The sequence below is a fragment of the Monodelphis domestica genome, chromosome 3 (genome assembly GCF_027887165.1).
Source record: "Monodelphis domestica isolate mMonDom1 chromosome 3, mMonDom1.pri, whole genome shotgun sequence".
NCBI lineage: Eukaryota > Metazoa > Chordata > Mammalia > Didelphimorphia > Didelphidae > Monodelphis > Monodelphis domestica.
Genome location: NC_077229.1, coordinates 305,244,774 through 305,252,433, shown reverse-complemented (window position 1 = coordinate 305,252,433; position 7,660 = coordinate 305,244,774).

Sequence of the window (7,660 nt, the reverse complement as noted above, 5' to 3'; positions counted from 1 at the left end):
TGTTTATGACATATCCAAAACTCCTTCCAAAAACTAATAATGCCTTACTATCTAATGCATTGCATGCATCTGGTGGTACTTGAATTGTACCTACGGTCTTTAAAAGATCTGTTCTAAAGAATTTAATAGCATATTTTCAACTTGCCTTTATAACCTGCTGCTGTTTATGTTCCATAATGAGAGCATCAAAGAGAGAGGGTAGGCAGCAGGAAGAAAGCTAATTAAACACTTTTAGGGTCACATTATTGGAAATGGGGCCATCTGGTTGATTGCAACAGTGGGCATTATAGTGCACTAAAGCATTTCAGAAACAGAGTAGAGCAGATAAAGAACAAGTCACACTTAAAATTCAAGACTCTTCCTTTTTATTTGAGTTAAAGGGAAAGTTAATACAATGGCCTGCTCATTGCTATAAAATAAATGACCAATTCTTTGACTAAATTTATGATGGTTTTCAGAATCTTAATACAAGATTATTTCATCTGAAGGGAAAAAATATACATGACTGTGTTCTCACAAAGGGCAATCTAAACATAGGTGCAGTTGCGTGGGAAAAGAGAATTGGTCCCGAGATAGGATTAGGAGGTAATTGAGACCTTTGCGTCTGAGGCCAGAGACTGGACAATTGGGAAAAGTTGTACTGCACAGCATAGCCCAGTGGAGAACCATGAGGCAAAAATCACAAGGAATGAGAAGACCTGCTGTAGCAGAGTGAGGGGAGAAGCATGCTTCTCCAAATGAAGATGTGCTTCATAAATGTGGAACCCCACTGTTCAGTTGCCCTTTCCTAGTTATGGCTCTGATAATTAATCCTTATTTAAGAGAGACATTGATGCTTTTTTTAAGTAACACAAAACAGTAACAACAAAAAGTTCTTAAAATGTTGTAGAAAATGTTTTCACTTGAAGCTGACTATAAACCCTGACCTTAAAGCTAATTTCACATTTTGAAAGTTGAAACAAAAAGCCCTAAGCCCTCAAATGATCACTTGATGATAGTTTATCAGTTCTCCTTACCTTGAACTACATGTCTAGTGACAACATGCCCTCCTTTCCTACCTGGTTTTGACTGTCGTGGATTAATGTAGAGGTTCAGTACATTTTAGGGAGTCACTCAATCTGAAAGAAGCTTACTCATTCAAAAAGAAAAGTCATGAACACAAACCAGTCAGAAGATGAAAGTCCTGTGCCACTGGGCCACACATGTTCCCATAAACTCAGGGATAGGGATGAGCGGGCTTTGTGATATATGTCAATCTACTAAACTAACATCATAGCAAAATTCATTTATTCAGTATTAGTGGTGCCAAAAAGTCTCTTTCAATTAGAAACAAGGTCCTTGCCTTTTATAGGTATGCGGAGTTTCAATAAGGGTGTATGGAGTGTGCAGGGAGAGCAAGCACCTCTGGCATTAGAGTTTGCTAAGCCTTTTTTAAGGCTGCTCCTCTATTTTGGTGTTACCTGTGACTCCATGAAGCTGTAGCTTGTGCAGTAGTCCTACTCAATAGATGGTGTACTCAAACTCCTCATTAAGTTGGGCAGTGGTGTCTACCCTAAGCACGTGAAGATTTTCCCCAGCAGGATGGGTGGATGAGAGCAATTTGTTCCAATTGCTATGAGGGCAGTTGAAGTAGGCACTATGGAGCACTTACAGCTTAGTTAGATATTGAGGATGCCAAGGTCATCCATTGAATCCAGAGCCATTACCAGTCGTCCTGATTTTTGTCTTACCATTTGATTTTGATGACTTGAGAATAGTGAGTAAGGTTGATGGCTCTGTGCAACTCTGCCTCACTTAAAACCAATTCACATCCAAGTCAAGACATCACCCTAGATGTCATTGGTCCTCCTAAATGAAGGACAAACAATAGAGGTTCAATAGCATGGTTAAGCTTGGATCTAGTTAATGGGAATTGAAGTGGAAAGTGTTCCCTAGAGTACTCTGTATTTTTAATTTAACTGGCAATTCTCATTTGCAGTAGTCAATTAGCTGTGAATACAACAGATCTCAGGCATCCTGCTATGATGACAATAGTAGCACAGGGAATCCTTGAGGCTATAAACAAACAGAGATACCATATTGATAAGTAATCAAGGTATTCATAGGTTTTTTGAAAAGTAGACCTCATTAGTGCTCTGCTCTTCCCCAGGAAAAAAAATTGAATAATAATTTAAATCTGTTTATTTTTAATTGAAAATATTATTGGTTCTTCAACTTTAAACATTTTCAGAGGGCAGATTTTTTTTTCTTTAGTTAAAGGGAGGGAAAATTATTTTGTCACCCACTTTTTAGAACCTGCCCATGACTGATGGAATTAATTCCTCTAGGTCTTTATGCTGCTCTCATTCTTTGGCTAGTGGGCTAAATTCTTGCTTACATTCATGAAGTTAATATTCTTTAAGAAAAAAATCATAGAAGTATGATTGTGAATTGGAATACAAAGATAAATAATATTTTGTTTTCCTCTACTGCCTGTAAGAGAATAAGTATTTTAATTTAAAAACTATTAGTTTGTTACATATTTTATTTAAAACAATACTAATCATAGTCAATCAACTAAAACACCTACTACTACTATTTATGTTAATCAGGCTCTCACATGTCATCATGAATTTATGAAATTACAGTCCAAGGAGAACAATATGGATTCCTCTCATTTGGAGAAGAATAACAAACAGGTATTAGAAGGAAAGTAGAAAATCTGGCAAGAAAAAAAGAGGAATTTTACAGAAAGTTTCTCTGATAAAGATCTCATTTCTCACATACATAAAAAATCAAGGTGAATTCATAAGAAATGAGTCATTTGCTAATGAATAGTAAAAGGAATATGAACAGGTAGTTTTCAGATGAAGAAATCAAAACTGTCTATAGTCATATGAAAAACTGCTCCATATTGCTCTTGATTAGAAAAATTAAAATTAAAATTACTCTGAGGGACCACTTTATACCTAGCAAATTGGCTAATATAACAGAAAAGGAAAATGACAAATATGGGGAAATTGGGACACTGATGCACCATTGGTGGAATTTTGAACAGATCTAGACATTCTGAAGAGCAATTCGTAACTATGATCAAAGGGTTTTAAAACTGGGCATATCTTTTGATTCAGCAATACACAAGTAGGTCTCTTCTAGAAAGAGATTTAAAAGAAAAGAAAAAAGCACTTATACTATGTATACAAAAATGGAGCAGTTCTTTTTGGAGTGGCAAAGAATTGGAAATTGCAGGAATGTGCATCAATTAAGGAGTTGTGATATATGATTGTGATGGAATACTAATGTCCTATAAGAAATAAAGAGCACCTTTCTTTTTTAGAAAACCCAGGAAAGACATGAACTGACGCAAAATGAAGTCAGCAGAACCAGGAGGACATTGTCTACAGTAACCATGAAATTATATAATGCTCAGCAATTCAAAGATAAACAATCAGTTCCAAAGGACTTGATGAAAATGTCCTTTGCCTCCAGAGAAAGACCTAATGGAGACTGAATGCAGAGGAAAGTGTATTCTTTTATTTTATTTTATTTTCTTGTTTTTGGCCTGTATTATCTTTCACAATATGACTAAAATGGAAATGTGTTTTGCATGACTGCACATATATGACTTATATTGAATTTCTTGCTTTCTTAGTGAGGGGGGAATGGAGGGAAGGATGGAGGGGGAGAATTTGGAACTGAAATTGTTTTTTAAAAGAATGTTAGAATTATTTTTACATGTAATTAGAAAAATATTAAATTAGAGGACAGTTACAATGATAGTAGAGGGGTTGGGTGGAGAAAGAGAATGTTTCTCCAAGTGTTTTATGATCTCTATTCAGAACTACTGTCTGGACTTTTGAAGGCTTCCTTTCAGGGGAAATGCCTTTTGAGGAGAGAGGAGGGAGGGTTCTGATGGATGTGCCTGAAACACACAGAAGTTGTAGGTTCTTGTTACTCTTTGAGATTGTAAAAGGATAGGGATGCTTTTTTTTTTACTACTTTTCTGCTCTTTTCCCTAACCCCCACCTCCAAGTGTTACTTTTGCTTGCAGCTAGTAGGCACTTAAATACTTACTTTGTTTCATTAAAAATAAAAAACCCTTCAAATTAATGATATTTTTTGTCTCATGTAATCTATAATTAGTCAGGAATACTCCTTGATTTAATTCTGATAGTTAATTGTACACAGAATGGTTTCAGTGGATAAATACAGTGCCTAGTTTGGAACATATAGAGATACACAGAATAAAAGTGTACCCCACTGTCAAAGGGCAGTTAAGGGGCACAGTGGCTAGAGTGCTAGACCTGGAGTCAGGAAGACTTGTCTTCCTGAGTTCAAATCTGGCCCCAATACTTACTAGCTGTGTTAACCTGAGAAAGTAACTTATCCCTGCTTCTCTCAGTTTTCTAATCTGTAAAATGAGCTGGAGAGGAAAAGACAAACCACTCCAGAATATTTGTCAAGAAAGCCCTAAATGGGGTCCTGAGGAGCTGAATACAACATAAAATGACTGAATAACAACTACCAGAGAGACACATTACTTAAGACCCTTTACTTCGAGGCTATAGAGTCATATATAATAAAAATTCTGTTGGCTGAGGGCAAAAGTGTCAAACATGTTATATTCTACCCACAATGCTCCTGTGTGAGGTCAAACCAGATTAAAACAGTTTCTATTTGATTTCAGTGTTTTGATGTGTTCACAACAAAGAAATATATAAACATGTATAGTTTTCCAAGTTAATTAGCCCACAGAGATTTTAATGTGTTGTTTAGTAGCTCCCATTTTTATTTGAGTTTGACACAGCTGGTTTAGAGTATCATGTCATCAGTGACACTTCCAGTCTCCTGAGAAGCTTAGCAGAGACATAGACCAAAGGTTGGTCATTTTTCATTCTCTCTAACCCATAGTAGGATTCTGCCTGCCCTTTTATTAGTAGTAGGAGTTTTTCTTATCTTATGGTTGTTGCTAAGATTTAATGCCATTCAGACAAAAAAAAGTCAAGAGGAAAACAAAGAAATATGGAAAGACATTTATTCAGAGAGAATGATTCCAGAAACTGGATAATGAACCATATGTTACTTTCTATTATTTATTTTGGATAACATTTTCTAAAAACATAAATAAAAACATGATATTTTAAATATACAGATGTGCTCATTTCCAGAATAGATTTTTGTAACCCACTAAGGAAATGTACCTAGTTGTATATAGACTTAGCCTCTTGTCTCTCTGTGATACCTGGGATTAGAAACACTTTTTCCTCAGAGCTAAACTCAGCTGTCTGACTGAAATTCATGTTGCCTCATTAGGATATAGTGTCTCTACTGCTGAATCCTTCCCTATTTTCTGTTAAAACATGGAGAGAGACATAGAGCCAGTCAATGAATATGATTCATTTCTACTGAACTTTGACCCTCTTGTCAGCTCATACCTTCTCAATATCATAATAACAAATGAAATATTTAAATATAGAGTGTATTTTATACTTTTAAATTGTTTCTCAATATAGCCTCTTTTTCATGTTTTATCTTTTCTTATATTTTTCCAGATTACATGTAGATACAACTTTAATGATTATTTTCAGACATTTTGTGATCTAGGTTCTCTCTCTCTTTCCTAATACTCCTTCCTCCTTAAGATGGCAAGTCATAATACAAGTTGTACATGTGCTATCATGCAATACATAATTCCATGTTTGTCATGTTGTAAAAGAAAATGCATATCACTTACATTAGAGAGAAATACATGAAGGAAATAAAGTAAAGAATAATATACTTCAATCTGCATTCAGACTCCATCAGTTCCTTCTTTGGTGGTGGTGAGCTCTTTTCATTATGAGTCTCTTGGAGTTGTCCAAGATCTTTGTATTATTCAAATTAAGTTGTTCACAGTTGATCATCATAAATTATTGCGGTGACTATGTACAATGATCCCCTCCTGGTTCTACTCATTTCATGTGCATCATTTCATAGAAATCTTTCCAGAGTTTTTGGATGATCTTGTTCATCATTTCTTATGGTACAATAGCAATTTATTATAATCATATACCACTATCATAGCCTCTCTTTCAAAACTGTTCAACTCTAGTATGCAGAATGACAAGGTTGTGTTCATTTGCTATGAGGATTTAGGAAGATTTGCCTTTCATTATCACAATATCATCTTCTAAGTGGTGTGTGTGTGTGTGTGTGTGTGTGTGTGTGTGTGTGTGTGTGTGTGTAAGTAAATCCTTCAGGAAATTCTGATTTTTTTAAAATATCTGATGAGTGTACAGGAAATGACTGACTTATAAAGAAACAAATGTAACAATCTGTAAGGCTAATGTATCTAGAATTCCATATCTTAAAACATAACTAGTTGCCACTTAGTACAGGAAACATTTTGTTTTCCTTCTAAAGTACTTAACTAAAGAGATATGTCACATTTCATAGATAGAAGGTTCTATTCTCCTATCAATTCTCAAATGACTGTGTGATCCCTGCATAGAGATGGGATAACCTGTGAATAATTGGCTAAGCCCTTGAAACACTGCCAAACTTACATCCCTTTCTCATAACCACTAAGGGACACTGGAAGGGAAATTGGTAGAAGTTGGATGTTGGAAGTGAACGGTAAGCAGGAAATAGATAATTGCAGATAGATGACTTGTTCTCCTGCTTCAATCAAGAAAAATGTGCATTTTTACAGCCTAGACCTTGACCTCTCAGAAGAAATGGAAGAGAACAACTTGGAATGTATGAGATGGAATATTTCATTTTGAATATAAATAGTTTAGCAAATAAAGAGGAATATATGTAAGCAATAATGTTCTTCAGAAAAAAAAAGTGGAGGGGGGAGCTCTTTCCACTAATTGAATATTGTATATAAAAAAGAATCACATTAATGCATAATTTACATGAATATAGATGTTAATCTATAGAATATAACCACTGAATTTCATGAATTGTAAAACTTATATAGGCATAACTAACCTAATGTTGATTTTTTCTATGAAAATACAAAAATAGGCAGAAAAAGTACTAAAGGAAAGAGATACTCCCATGGGAACAATGTTTTATTTTAAAGAGGAGAAACAGTGGGATTGTTTGAGAATGAGGTTAATGTTATGGAGTTTTAAGGTAGTCTAAGTCATTGTCACCCACCTGATTCCTATGTTGATGATGGAGAATGTGTCAGTGGTTTTGTGCTGTTACTGTAGAGTTGCTCTGCTACTGTTGTTAATAGACTTTTTTTTTTACATTCCTGATTTCATCTGTAAAAGGAGATCTCTAGGGAAGAAAATCCTTCTACCAGTGAAGGTCATCAGTCAATCAACAATAAGCATTCTTATGTACCTACTATGTGCCAGGAGCTGTGCTAAAAAAACTAGAGATACCAAAAAAGGCCTCAAGATGCTCACAATCTAATGCGGGAGATACTATGAAAAGAACTATGTTCATACAAGATATATACAGGGGAGAGTGGAGATATGCAATAGAGGAAAGGCATTAGCACTACGGGAGATTGAGAAAGGTTTTACAGAAGATGAGATTTTAGCTAAGATTTGAGAAAAGCCAGATAATCCAGGAGACAGAGAAGAAGAAGGAGGGAATTCCAGGAATGGCACACATCCAGTTAAAATGTCCCAAACTGGAGATAGAATTTCTTATTCAGGACCCAGCAAGGAAGGTCATTGTC